At 36.9% G+C, this 15,886-nt stretch overlaps 1 pseudogene; it reads left to right on the forward strand.

The window, feature by feature from the left end:
• The first annotated feature begins 1,575 nt into the window (after positions 1-1,575).
• On the forward strand, positions 1,576-2,549 carry LOC129542292 (alpha-enolase pseudogene; annotated as a pseudogene).
• The last annotated feature ends 13,337 nt before the right edge of the window (positions 2,550-15,886 follow it).

Here is a 15,886-nt window from a genome sequence, read left to right on the forward strand (position 1 = left end):
ATTTGGGTTTTTTTAATATATTTAATTGAATTAGCTGTTTGTATATTATGGATATTAACCCTTTGTCTTTCACATCATTTGCAAATATTTTCTCCTGTGATTTAGTTTGTCAAAAATTACAGATTTTAAGTGTTCTTTATGTAGCTATGTCTTCTTAATCCTTAACCTTTTGAAGTCTGTGGTTGGTACTGATTATTTCATCTATCTTGTAACAAAGATTATATGAGGAAACTGTAAATTGTAATATTTGCATCAAGTTGACAGTGTTCAGAAACTGTTTTTTTCCTTCCTCATGTTCAATAGCTAAAGAAATGATCTCAATATTATCCAGTTGATGCCAAACATATAAACAAGGAGTATGTTTTTGCCAAAATAAAGCTTTCAAAAATAATATACACCTTCCTATGAAGTTTATCTTATAAGATATCTGGTATTAAAAAAAAAACTGTGATATTTATGCTGTTTGATTAGCATTGTAGTTCATGTGTAAGGTGGGAGAACTTTGGGTTAAAATGAGTGGGATTTCTTGAATAGAGTTAGCAATCTGGAGTTCCATTTCTTTTTATTACCTTATTTTTTCTAGCACACTTTTTATTTTATAGTAAAATGAGAAGCCAAGCAAGAATAATAGGGACATTATGTTGAATATAAATAAAGGCAAGGTAAATTTTAGAAGAAAATACATATGGATATGGTTGATAGTGAAATAGAGTTCACCATAAAGTTTATGGCATAATATGTTATTCAAACTTACGAGTGTCCTGTTCTTTTATAAATAATTTTTACTTTCACAAAGATAATTAAAGTGGATTCTCTTTGTTGTGTGAGTTTCCTTTTTCCTTGATTCCAAATTAGTTCCCTTAGAGAGATGGTTCGTTTTTCCTGAAACAAAACAGAATTCACTGTCTTTCTTTTTCCTCTTTGGAGTAGGCTGAAAATTTTAAATTCCCTTTTAGTTTAGCCACTACTAATTTCACCTACGATAGCTTTAAAATATGCAAAACATTGGAAAGACTCATTAAGAATAAAGAAGTTTATATTTAGATAAATTAGAATATTGACTCTGGAAAATATATATAAATACATATCTTTAATTAAGGTGATTTTTATTCACTTTTAATAAATATTATCATGTAAGCAATTAAGTTTGAACATAAAATCTTCAAACATTTGTTGTACTCAAAATTGTGACTTGTGTTTTACTTATTGGACTAAATACTAATTTGTTCTGTTAACTTTATATAATATTGTTAACTTTAGATAATACTCTTGGCCTATACTATTGAAGAAATTATCTGTGCTAGCTTAATTTGGCGGAGAAGGCAATGGCAAGCCACTCCAGTACCCTTGCCTAGGAAATCCCATGGATGGTTGAGCCTGGTAGGCTGCAGTCCGTGGGGTCGCTAAGGGTCGGACACGACTGAGTGACTTCACTTTCACTTTTCACTTTCACACATTGGAGAAGGAAATGGCAACCCACTCCAGTGTTCTTGCCTGGAGAATCTTAGGGATGGGGGAGCCTGGTGGGCTTCCATCTATGGGGTCACACAGAGTCGGACACGACTGAAGTGACTTAGCAGCAGCAGCAGCAGCAGCAGCTTAATTTGGGGAGGGTCACTGGCCATCTGTAAGGCTAGGATTTTGAGAAGGGGTGTCCTGTACCTCCACACTACTGACATGGCTGACAATTTGAAAGTCATCCTGTCAGTTCCAGCTTTTAGTGTGATCAGTGGTGGTTCTCATACTGGAAACAAGTTGGACACACAGGAGTTTCTGATCCTCTCCTTTGGCGGAACAAACTTCAGGGAAGCCATGCACATTGGAGCAGAGGTTTACCACAACCTGAAGAATCTCATCAAAAAGAAATATGGGAAAGATGGCACCAATGTAGGAGGTGAAGGCAAATTTGCTCCTGGAGAATAAAGAAGCCCTAGAATTGCTGAAGAGTGAGATCAGGACAGCTGGTATACCCATGAGGTTGTCATTGTCATGGACTTGACTGCCTCTTAGTTCTTCAGGTCAGGGAAGTATGACCTGGATGCCAAGTCTCCCAGTTGTCTCAGCAGGCAAAACCCACCTGACCAATTGTCAGACCCTTATAAGTCCTTCATCAAGAACTACCCAGCAGTGTCTATCAAAGACCTTTTTAACCAAAATGATTGGGAAAATTGGCAGAAGTTCACTGCTAAGACAGGAATCCAGGTGATAGGGAATGAACTCTCAGTGACCAACCTAAAGCAGATTTCCAAGGCTGTGGTTGAAAAATCATGCAACTACCTCCTGCTCAAAGTGTACCAGATCTGCTCATAGCCAAGTCTCTTTGGGCGTGCAAGCTGGCCCAGTCCAATAGATGGGGCGTCATGGTATCTCATAACTCTGGGGAAACTGAAGGTATCTTCATTGCCAACCTCGTGGTAGAGACCTGCACTGGGCAGATCAAGACTGATATACCTTGCCCATCCCAGTGCTTGACCAAGTACAACCAGATCCTCATAACTGCTAAAGAACTGGGCAGCAAGTTTAAATTTGCTAGCAAGAGCTTCAGATAAGCCAAATAAGATTGGGGCAGGGGAGCACCTAAGTCTTTCAGTCACTAGTTGCCTGGTTAGAATGTTGTTCTTGATGTTTGCACAGATATTTCAAGGTCTCCCTTGATACTTGCAGAGGATTCTGGTAGTTAACTTCTATTATTCCTGTATTGTTCTCTCATTGCATCCTTAGAACTACTTCAGAAGCCAAGTTGACCATCTGAAACCCTGTTGGAAACTTTAGTTCTATAATCATGTCATTGACCCAAATCATTGTTTTTCTCATCTCTCTTCCCACCAACTATTTGGAGTCATGAGTATCTATAGTATAATCTCTGAGGTGTCCACAGGCAATACCATAATTAGCGGTTTTACATGTAAAATAAAAAGGCCTCAATTCAGTTCAGTCTCTCAGTCGCTCAGTCCGACTCTTTGTGACCCCATGAACCACAGCATGCCAGGCCTCCCTGTCCATCACCAACTCCCGGAGTTCACTCAAACTCATGTCCATCAAGTCGGTGATGCCATCCAGCCATCTCATTCTCTGTCGTCCCCGTCTCCTCCCACCCCCTCAATGACCAGTAAAAAGAAGTTAATGTGTCAGAAAGAACAATTAATTAATAAAAGTTAGCATATGAGGAAAAATTTATATCCCTTTATTTACTCTTATAACATTATAATATATTATTTTGATGAACAAAGAAACATTCAAATTAAGCAATTTTTACAAAGTACTGAGAAAAGTTTAATTATGTTTTGAGATATAATGGTTTGCATGCACCACTGTGAGATCTTAATTTTTGTTCTTTTTATTTTTTTACTGTGAGTCATAACATACAGTAATGTATATCAAACAGTAAGAAGTACAACTTAAGGATTTTCTCACAAATGCATCTGTAATCACAAATAGATCAAGAAGAGGACTTCTCCAGCCTTCTAGAAGTCCCTGCATGCCTCTTCTAATCCCAACTCCCTATTTCTTTCCCTAAAATAATTATCCTGAACTCTAACACAATGCAATAGTTTTGGCTGCTTTGTACTTTATCTTCCTAGAGTTATATAGTATGTACTAATTTGGATCTGACTTCAGTTACTTGACATAATGTTTGTGTGACCCATCCCCACTTTTGAGAGGTTTTATTTAGTTCATATATGTTCATGGCTATATAATGTCTCATTTATTAATATTCCCAAATTTACATATCCCTTGCTTATGGACTTTTAGGTTATTCTGAGTTTAGGCTACTATGAAGAAAGTTGTAAAATGTTAAAAAATCTTGACTGTAAAGCAATGATGGATGTGCATGTATTTCTCCTGTGTTAGGATTTAATTAATTGATTAAGCTCTATTGCTAACTCAGATACAAATCTTAGGATTCCAGGAATGTCAAGAGTAGGGAGAGTCTGTACACTGAGTTGGAACTTGGAGAATATATTCCCTAGGAATCAAAGTGAACAGAGTAAAAGCATAGCCCTTAAAGGGATTGCCATCCAGCTTTGAAATACCTCCATCCCTAAAATTGGCTTAACAAAATTAATTGATTAAAATCAATTACAAAATTATTAGCACAAGCATAGCTGACCAAACAACTCAGAAAACAACAAAAATGTTCTGTCCTTAGTCTTTCTTATGCTTAAAGCTTTGTTATAATGAAAAGAATAACCATAGTAGCAAGCTTGTTAAATATGCATGGGCCCAACAAGAACTCCCTCTCACTGAATCTTTAATAGACACTGTGACTGCTGAAAGCTCACCAGATCAGCAGTAGAGACTTAAGTGAAGCCTTTGGTAAGGCACCATCCTTTGAGCAGCTCAGTTAGCCACCCAGGGATAGATTGATTACACTGGATCCTTTCCATCTTCAAAGGGTAAATAATTTATCCTCATGCTGGATTGATACATATTCTGGGTGACCAAGGAGACTTTAAATTTCCCCTCAGCTTAACAGGTTTAGACAAGTTTCTTCTAATGACAGACCCCTGACCTGCTTTTTCTTAGAGCATTTACTTCAGAAAACTTTCTGGACTGTAAATTCTTGTTCTGTTCCTTTGAAATGTATGTAAATCTGCTTCTAACTTCTTGTCAGTTTAATAGCTCAGGAAATGTCTTTCTCAAGGACCTGGGAACCATCTCTTTGAAATGTAAACATCAAAGGAGATAACACCCCAATTTCCTAGTCTCTGAGGGAGGATGGGAGCCTAACTTCATGAGGCAACACTTAACAAACACAAATAGCCTAATTAAAGAGAAAAAGATTTGCAAACTCAGGAAAAATTTAATGTGCTGGACACATACCTTAGATCAACCCTATCCACAAAATCCTCCAATACTTTTCCACTAGCTCATCCAAATGCTTATAATCTTTCCCATCTTTTATATCAGTGGAGATGAATTCAGTCTTTCTCTTTATTGAAACAGTCTTGAAAATGGTCTTTGGGGGCCTGTTTGACTTTTTCTGGTGCAAGTTTTGCTTTGACAAGGGTGTGGCTTTTCCTTGTCTGTCTGCACTGTCTTGGCCAGAAAATCTACTCCTGGGCTAACAAATTGATTTATTATAATGTGATTATGAATAGTACCTTATAAAGGCAATCAAAACTATGGAGAAGATGGTGCAACAATTAGCAAAATGTCCATGAAAGTCTTTGACCCTAATACTCTTAATATTCCCTATAGATGGAATACCTTTGTCCGAGTACCCTCTCACTATTGCTCTTAGTGATGCAACTGATTTATTTTTGTCCCATTGAGCAACTTCTGGCCTCTGCATTAGAGGTCCTAATTCTGAGGGGAGGGGTATGTTTACACTAGAACATACGAAGGATTTCACTAAACTTAAATTTATTGACTCAATTGAGTTACATTGGGGCTTCCCTGGTGGCTCAGTGGTAAAGAACCTGCTGCCAATGCAGGAGACCTGGGTTTGATCCCTGGGTTGAGAAGATCCTCTGGAAAAGGGTTGGCAACCCACTCCAGCATTCTTGCTTGGGAAATCCCATGGACAGGGGAGCCTGAGGGGTATAGTCCATGGGGTCACAAAAGAGTTGGACACAACATAGTGACTAAGTGACAGCAACAAGAAGTTTTACATTTGAGTCCTTCAGGCCAGCAAAACAAGGAACAGAAATGGAGTTACTCTGCTGGCAGGGATAACTGATCACAGCTTTCATGAGGAGATCAGGTGGCTACTGTGTGTTGGGACAGGGTGAAGTATGTCTGGAGCTAAGGAGATTTCCTATGGTACCTCTTAATGCTTTTATTGAGTTAAAACCTTACCTGCCAATTGCAGGAAGTGCAAGCTGACAAAGAATTGGTAATCAAAGGCTCAAAAATCTCAGGCATGAAGGTATGATTTATTTCATGGGAAAAGCACTGTTGGCCAGCTGAAGTGCTGACTCAAGTTGAGGGAAATCTAGTTTGAGAAGTAAAAGGAATATAAGGGTAGAGCTCTGGGTAGCCTCAGGACCAATTACAGAGGTAGGGCTCCTTATTCACCATTGTCTTGTAATTTGTTGTTGTTTTTTGTTTGTTTGTTTTTAAATTGTGACCAACCTCTAAGAAGCAGTGACATTAATACAACTGTGCATTTAATGTAGGGCCTGAGGAAGACCTGAACAATATAAAGTGGAGACATTTATTGCCATGCCCTTCCCAAAACTGCAAGTAGCTCCCTATATCATGGCTAGCCTCCAAAGTCTCCAAGTGTGAATCTCTGCCTCCTGGGTCGATAGGACATTTTCTAGAAGCACAGAAGGCTGTTCTCTGTGCTATCCTAGTGCTGGGAATGGTCAGGGGATTCAGATCTCTCTGGGAGCTGATGGCTAAATATATAACTCCCTTCCTCTCAAGTGAGAGAATTTGAAGTTGTGATCTTATACCACTTTTTAGAATTTCCCTAGGGGATTAAATTCCATTAGCCCAGCATGATAGCTGATAGAAATGCACATTTGATGGCTGCCTTTTCTTCCCTATGGTTTTCTCACATTTCCACCAGTGACATTTGTACTCCAAAATAATTATTTGCAGGCAAGTTTTTTTAATCTGACTATCTGCTTCTAGGAGAGGAACAAAATCATACATACACAATATGATTTCTGACCATTGACTATGTAAGAAGGGGTTAATTTCTAAATCCCCATGTTAAACACAATGGTAGTCATTGGTATAATTTTTTAAAAATCCTGATAGAATGATATTTCTAGATTAAATTGAATTTTCTTATCTATTTTAATTCATGAATATATATGTGTGTATGTGTATGTATATAATGAAAGAGTTTAAATTGTACAGATATTATTTCCTATATAATGAAATTTTAATAGCATAAGGTTATCTTGATTACTTCCTTTACTTTAGTTGCTGAGAAATTTCTCAAATTTCATTCCTTAAAAGTAAGTATCAGAAAGTAGTTAAGTCTTTGGTCAATTGTATAGCATCAAAAGTATTTCTTTGGATTAAGTTAAAAGAAATTTAAAAATATAGAATTATGGCTTGTTTTCTAGATGATGCAAGCTAGAATTTGTAGTTCAAATATGAATAAAATAAACAGCACAATTGGTTATGTGATCCACTTTAATGATTAAGAAAGTTCAAAAGAATGCATCGACTATCTTTTTCTAGTGTTTGTATTTTATGAATGTAAACTTTGGAAACATCGTTATAACTGTTGCTATGTTAAGAAATGATACAAAGCCAATATATACCCCAAATTAAAACTATTAATATCATAATTTTAATTGACAAACTGAATAAAATATGTGTGTATCACTGCAAGTACATTCCATTACTTTTACTATCCAGATAAAAAAACATTTCCCAATAAAAAATAAATTCACAACTATATTATGTCTTGGGAGGGTTTAGATATTGACTAATCCTACTGGCTCAGTGGTGAAGAATCAACCTATCAATGCAGGAGACTTGGGTTTGATCCCTGGGTCAAGAAGATCCCCTGGAGAAGGAAATAACAACCCACTCCAGTGTTCTTGCCTGGGAAATCCCATGGACAGAGGAACCTGGCTATCTAAAGTCCAAGGGGTCACAAAAGAGTTGGACATGACTGAGCAACTGAAAAATTACAACAAGGCCATTATTGGAGATATATTTAACATAGTGAGCTAGTTTTTTCCTCACTCTTACACTAAAAGTTCCCCAAATTAAATATTTCTAAATGTCTATTAGTGGGGATATGCCTGTTTAATATAATGGATGTAATGAATTCCCCAGGTCGGTAGGTGCCCAGTATGCTACTGGAGATCAGTGGAGAAGTAACTCTAGAAGGAATAAAGGGACGGAGCAAAAGCAAAACCAATACCCAGTTGTGGATGTGACCAGTGATAGAAGCAAGGTCCGGTGCTGTAAAGAGCAATATTGCATAGGAACCTGCAATGTTAGGTCCATGAATCAAGGCAAATTGGAAGTGGTAAAATAGGAGATGGCAAGAGTGAACATAGACATTCTAGGAATCAGTGAATTAAAATGGACTGGAATGGGTGAATTTAACTCAGATGACCATTATATCTACTACTGTGGGCAGGAATCCCTTAGAAGAAATGGAGTAGCCATCATGGTCAACAAAAGAGTCCGAAATGCAGTACTTGGATGCAGTCTTAAAAACGACAGAATGATTTCTGTTCATTTCCAAGGCAAACCATTCAATATTACAGTAATCCAGGCCTATGCCCCAACCAGTAACGCTGAAGAAGCCAAAGTTGAACGGTTCTATGAAGACCTACAAGACGTTTTAGAACTAACACCCAAAAAAGATGTCCTTTTCATTATAGGGGACTGGAATGCAAAAGTAGGAAGTCAAGAAACACCTGGAGTAACAGGCAAATTTGGCCTTGGAGCACGAAATGAATCAGGGCAAAGGCTAACAGAGTTTTGCCAAGAGAACGCACTGGTCATAGCAAACACCCTCTTCCAACAATACAAGAGAAGACTCTACACATGGACATCACCAGATGGTCAACACCGAAATCAGATTGACTATATTCTTTGCAGCCAAAGATGGAGAAGCTCTATACAGTTAGCAAAAACAAGACCAGGAGCTGACTGTGGCTCAGATCATGAACTCCTTATTGCCAAATTCAGACTGAAATTGAAGAAAGTAGGGAAAACCACTAGACTATTCAGATATGACCTAAATCAAATACGTTATGATTATACAGTGGAAGTGAGGAATAGATTTAAGGGACTAGATCTGATAGATAGAGTGCCTGATGAACTCTGGACGAAGGTTCGTGACATTGTACAGGAGACAGGGACCAAGACCATCCCCATGGAAAAGAAATGCAAAAAAGCAAAATGGCTGTCTGAGGAGACCTTACAAATAGCTGTGAAAAGAAGAGAAGCAAAAGGCAAAGGAGAAAAGGAAAGATATAAGCATCTGAATGCAGAGTTCCAAAGAACAGCAAGGAGAGATAAGAAAGCCTTCCTCAGTGATCAATGCAAAGAAATAGAGGAAAACAACAGAATAGGAAAAACAAGAGATCTTTTCAAGAAAATGAGAGATTCCAAGGGAACATTTCATGCAAAGATGGGCTTGATAAAGGACAGAAATGGTATGGACCTAACAGAAGCAGAAGATATTAAGAAGAGGTGGCAAGAATACACAGAAGAACTGTACAAAAAAGATCTTCACGACCAAGATAGTCACGATAACGTGATCACTGACCTAGAGCCAGACATCTTGGAATGTGAAGTCAAGTGGGCCTTAGAAAGCATCACTACGAACAAAGCTAGTGGAGGTGATGGAATTCCATTTGAGCTATTTCAAAGCTTGAAAGATGATGCTGTGAAAGTGCTTCACTCAATATGCCAGCAAATTTGGAAAACTCAGCAGTGGCCACAGGACTGGGAAATGTCAGTCTTCATTCCAATCCCAAAGACAGGCAATGCCAAAGAATGCTCAAACTACCGCACAATTGCACTCATCTCACACGCTAATAAAGTGCTGCTCAAAATTCTCCAAGCCAGGCTTCAGAAATATGTGAACCATGAACTCCCAGATGTTCAAGCAGGTTTTAGAAAAGGCAGAGGCACCAGAGATCAAATTGCCAACATCTTCTGGATCATGGAGAAAGCAAGAGAGTTCCAGAAGAGCATCTATTTCTGCTTCATTGACTATGCCAAAGCCTTTGACTGTGTGGATCACAATAAACTGTGGAACATTCTGAGAGAGATGGGGATACCAGACCACCTGACCTGCCTCTTGAGAAACCTGTATGCAGGTCAGGAAGCAACAGTCAGAACTGTACATGGAACAACAGACTGGTTCCAAATAGGAAAAGGAGTGCGTCAAGGCTGTATATTGTCACCTTGCTTAATTAACTTATATGCAGAGTACATCATGAGGAACGCTGGGATGGAAGAAGCACAAGCTGGAATCAAGATTGCTGGGAGAAATATCAATAATCTCAGATATGCAGATGACACTACCCTTATGGCAGAAAGTGAAGAGGAACTCAAAAGCCTCTTGGTGAAAGAGGAGAGTGAAAAGGTTGGCTTGAAGCTCAACATTCAGAAAACAAAGATCATGGCATCTGGTCCCATCACTTCATGGGAAATAGATGGAAAAACAGTGGAAACAGTGTCAGACTTTATTTTTTTGGGCTCCAAAATCACTGCAGATGCTGATTGCAGCCAGGAAACTAAAAGACGCTTACTCCTTGGAAGGAAAGTTATGACCAAACTTGATAGTATATTAAAAAGCAGAGACATTACTTTGCCAACCAAGGTCCGTCCAGTCAAGGCTATGGCTTTTCCTGTGGTCATGTATGGATGTGAGAGTTGGACTGTGAAGAAAGCTGAGGGCCAAAAAATTAATGCTTTTGAATTGTGGTGTTGGAGAAGACTTTTGAGAGTCCCTTGGACAGCAAGGAAATCCAAACAGTCCATTCTAAAAGAGATCAGTCCTGGGTGTTCGTTGGAAGGACTGATGCTAAAGCTGAAACTCCAATACTTTGGCCACCTCACGCGAAGAGTTGACTCACTGGAAAAGACTCTGATGCTGGGAAGGGTTGGGGGCGGGAGGAGAAGGGGACAACCGAGGATGAGATGGCTGGATGGTATCACCGACTCTGTGGACATGAGTTTGGGTGAACTCCGGTAGTTGGTGATGGACAGGGAGGCCTGGCGTGCTGTGAATCATGGGGTCGCGGAGAGTCGGACACGACTGAGTGACTGAACTGAACTGAACTAACTGAATGAATATTTATTATAGTTCTAAATAATTATACTATCCATGAAATGCTATCATAGAAAAAAACATGTTATTCATTCTATATAAATAGACATATTAAAAGGTATTAGGAATCTAGGTTTCTTAAATATTAGTATAATCTCTGACAAGTCCAAGAGACAAACGGATAACTCTGTTTTGGCCCATAGGTACTTTTTTCCCCATGACCTTCAGAGACCTATTTGATTATTAGCATAACATTTTCTCACCTCCTAGGACTCTGTGTGTGCTGCAATAGCCTCATTTACATTTGACTTACTCACTCAGCAGTACTGCAGAATTTGTTTCAAAGAAGGAAACAAGCTATATATGGACAGGACAATTAATCAATAGCTTACGATTTACATTTTTGTAATGTCTTAATTTTCATTCCTGTCAACACCCGTCTAGAACTTAACTCTATTCCTTTATTTATTGTTTATGTTAGCCTACATTTTCCTTCTTATTTTAATTCCATTTTCTTTTCTAAATAGTGATAAAGCCTGTAATCTCTTTTATCTGTTTGTGCTGTGCTATGCTCGGTCGCTTCAGTCTTGTCTGACTCTTTGCGACTCCATGGACTGTAGCTAGCCAGACTCTGTTCATGGGATTCTCAGGCAGGAACACTGGAGTGGGTTGCCATGCCCTCCTCCAGGGGATCTTCCTGACCCAGAGATGAAACCCACTTCTGCGTCTTCTGCATTGCAGGCGGATTCTTTACTGCTGAGCCACCAAGGAAGCCCTTTTATCTTGTTTCTTTGTTTTAAAGTCTTTTTACATCATAAAAATATTTACCCATCCTAACTATCTACCTATAAACAGCCTAATTCATGCAAATTATTTTTGCTAACATTTTAGAATGGCAGTATGTCAGACAGGTTCATCAAGTCCCCAGAGTATGGTGTAATTTAATACTGATTATACTTGGGAAAGATCATGCAGTTTGTTTACTTGGGTCTGCAAACAGTTGAGGGTGTTGCGGAAAGTTAGAGAACTGATGTTCAAATCATTTCAAATGGCTTCAGACTGCCTCCTGGCAGTCATTTTCTGTTTTGTCCTTCACAGAAGTTTTAATTAGGTGGATCAAAGTTGGTTCTCAAATCATAAACAAGGAAAAAATGAAAAAGTCAGCATGAATTTTTATACAAGCAAGGGCAGAATGATTCAGATTAGAAGGGGAAAAAAGAACTAAAAGATGCAGTTTAGATTTAAAATAATTTTAATGCAATTGAATTAAGATATGCAAATATACTTTGAAAACTGTCTGATGAAAGTGCATCTAAAAGCAGATCCTGAATCACAGCAGGGTCGTTAGTACAATAGAAAAGTCAATGAGAAAAATAATTATAACTGTAAATCCATAGTTTATAATGAGCCTAAAGAAGTATTTCTTTCATGTAAACAAGGCTGATGTGCTTTTTAAGCTGGTGGGCAATGGCTTAGAGAAAGCTCATTAAGCTGTTTCATTTTTTTCTACATCTCTGCCTCAGTTGGATGACAATTTAATTAAAAATATGATGATTTATGAAATCAATAGATACATATTACAAGTAAATTTGTGTCTTGTAAAGTATAATTTGTATAACCAATTGGATAGATGGTGATAAATCCACAGAGAATATTTAATAACCATGTCTACCTATGGAAAATTCAAGTAAAGATTATATTTTGTGTGTTAAAAAACAGGCACGTATAGGGGTGGTAAGACCATTACTATTCTACCTACTACAAGTGTTATATGGAACCCCCAACTTTCTATCACATTCTTTTGCAAAGTTGTTGCTATACGAAAGGAATTCTGATGATCAAATATTTTTATAAATACTTGCAGAGGAATTTACAGTGATATTAATACAACAAAGGAAAAACTAATATAACATATTTTAACAGTGTGTTGACTTCTAATACAATTCAGCATCCTAATCTTACGTTGTTTTGGCCTTGTATTGGGAGGTTGCCTAAGGATTATGGCAAATGATCTTTTCAAACACAATAAATTGTCATCAGAAGATCTAGTTTGCATATTTCCTTTTGAACACTTCAGTTTTCATGAGTAAAATATGAAGGTGCCATGTATAAATAATAAAACTAGAGACATGAAAACCTCAAACCTTTCTACTTGCATAGTGGTAGAAAATATAAATCACTGCTGAAAATAAATTGTTGTCATGTGTGTAAAATTCCAGAAAAACAACTAGTGGAACTCCTGGGGGGAAAAAATGTTTTATTTGTTTAATTATCATGATCTAAAATGTCAAACATTTGAAGTTTCCCTTATATTTAGTTGATCAATACATCTTTCTAATTTATTAACGAACTATAATGATTCAAGACTGAATCATGGTGCCACCATTTTTTTTTTTTTGCAGTTTGTTTATTTTCTTTTACCTCACTTGAAATAATAGAGAAATAATGAAATTAAGCCTGGGGATGTATTTTTGCAACAAAAACATAATCAGTGCATTTAGATGAGGTAAACTTAACATATTTTCCTGACTTCAAAATTAAAATTATTTTACAAGTGGACCTAGTCATTACTACCTTAAGAACAATTGGAGCTTAGGCAGGAGAATGAATCACTAAAAAAATTATTTGGTCATTCTTTTAAAAATATTTTTGAAAAATAAACCTAGAGAAATATACTTGGAAAATAATATATATATATATATATATATATATATGTTCTTATGTTTTCCTTTTAAAACAAGAATGCAGTAAATAAAAAGATTATAGCCTTGATTACATCTTACCCAGTAATAAAGGAAAGGGTATTACAGGGATTAAGAAAGGAAAGGAGCACATGGAATATTTTCCAGTATAAACCATATTAGACCACAAAGTAAATCTTAATAAATTTAAAAAGATTAACATCACAGCAGAATGGAACTAGAAGATAACATCAGAAGGAAAACTGGGAAATTTATATATACATGGAAAGTAAACAACACATTCTTAAACAACCAGTGAGTCAAAGAAGAAAGCACCAGGGAAACTAGAAAATATATTGAAATAGATGAAAATGAAAAGACAACATACAAAATTTATGAAATGCAGTGAAAACAATGTTAAGAGGGAAATTTAGACTTATAAATATTTACATTAGGAGAGAAGAAAGATACCAGCAACTTAAAGTTTATACCTTAAATAAGTACAGAAAGAATAAGCCAAGTCAAATCTATTAAAGGAGGGAAATAATAAAGATTAGATCAGAGGTGAATAAGGAAGATAACAGAAAAACAATAAAGAAAAATCAATAAAACCAAGACATTTTTCTTTGAAAAGGCCAACAAAATTGGCAAACCTTTAGCAAAACTGGCTAAGAAAAATAGGGAGAAGACAAAAATAACTAAACTCAGAAATAAAAGTGTAAATACTATTACTGATTTTACAGAAATATAAAGGATTGTAAGAGAGTACTGTGAATAGTTGTTATGCTGGCAAATCGAATAACAGATGAAATGACCAAATTTGAGAGGCAAACTAACTACCAGAGCTAAATCATGAAAGAAATAGCAATAAAATCATGATGAAATAGAAAATCTGAAAAGACCTATGACTAGTCAAGGCGATTGAAATAATCAAAACTTTTCAACAAAGAAAAGCCCAGGGCCAGATGACTTCACTGGTAAATTCTACCAAACATTTAAAGAATAATTAACACAAATTCTTTAATTATTCTGAAAAACCTGAAGAGGAGGAATCATTCTTTCATTGTATGAGGCAAGTTTCACCCTGATACCAAAGTCAGACAAAGACACTATAAGAAAAGAAAGCTAAAAATCATATATATGATGAATATTGATGTAAAAGCTCTCACTAAAATACTAAGAAACCAAATACAACAGTATATTAAAATCATTATACACCATGACCATGTGGGCTTTGTCCTAAGAATGAAAGGATGGTTCAATGTAAGAATCAATGTAATACATCTCATTACCAGAAAGAAAGGGAAAACAAACACATGGTTAAAAAAAAAAAAAACCACTCAAAAAAAAAAAGAACACTCTCTTTCACCTTTCACTTTCATGCACTGGAGAAGGAAATGGCACCCCACTCCAGTGTTCTTACCTGGAGAATCCCAGGGACGGGGGAGCCTGGTGGGCTGCCGTCTGTGGGGTCACACAGAGTCGGACACGACTGAAGTGACTTAGCAGCAGCAGTAGCAGCAACAAAATAAAAATAGAAAGAACTATTAATGCCTCAACATAATAAAGACCATATATGACAAACCCTCAACTACCATCATGTGTGTGTGCATGTTCAGTTGCTCAGTCATGTCGAACTCTTTGCAACTCCATGGACTGTAGCCCACAAGGCTCCTCTCTCCATGGAATTATCCAGGAAGAATACTGCAGTGGGGCGCTATTTCCTACTCCAGGAGATCTTCTTGACCCAGTGTCGAACCCACGTCTCTTGTGTCTCCTGCACTGTCAGGCAAATTCTTGGCCATTGCACCACCTGGGAAACCCCACAGTTACCATCATATCCACTAGTAGATACTGAAAGCTTTCCTTCTAAGATAAGGAACAAGAAAAGGATGCCTGATTTTACCACTTCTATTCAACCCGGTACTGGACATCCTATCCAGGGCAAATAGTTAACAAAAAAAAGTTAGCTAAATTTGAAATAAAGAAATAAAATATGTCTATTCACAGATGACATAAACATTTATGTAGAAAACCCTAAAGATTACACAACGATTAGAACTAATAAATAAAAATGACATGACTTCTGTAGAAAACCAAGGAATTCACAGATAACCAATAATTAATATATCACCTGCACTAATCACTGGCAAACAGATAGTTTACATTTATCTGATGTAAAGTCTTTTGAAGTATACCAACATCCTTCCCTCCTCCAGGCTAACTGGCCTTCAAGTAAAATGCGCTTAAATATTTCTATCAAAAATTTCATGTGTAAAATAATCATATCTCCCCCTCAGAGTCTGTCCTCTGTTTCCTGTTTCTATATGGTGTTTTCTGTGGAAAGAGAACTAAAATTATCTCTACAAAATTTTAATGAGAATTATTTTGGGAGAGGTTAATTATTATCTTACTGAACAAAGGTTATTTAAAACAATAAGTCAGTATTCTAAATAGAATGATAGGAGTGTACATGGACAGAATAAAGAAA

The sequence above is a fragment of the Moschus berezovskii genome, chromosome 19 (assembly GCF_049115385.1).
Source record: "Moschus berezovskii isolate FMDL1 chromosome 19, NW_MosBer_1.0, whole genome shotgun sequence".
Classification (NCBI taxonomy): Eukaryota; Metazoa; Chordata; class Mammalia; order Artiodactyla; family Moschidae; genus Moschus; species Moschus berezovskii.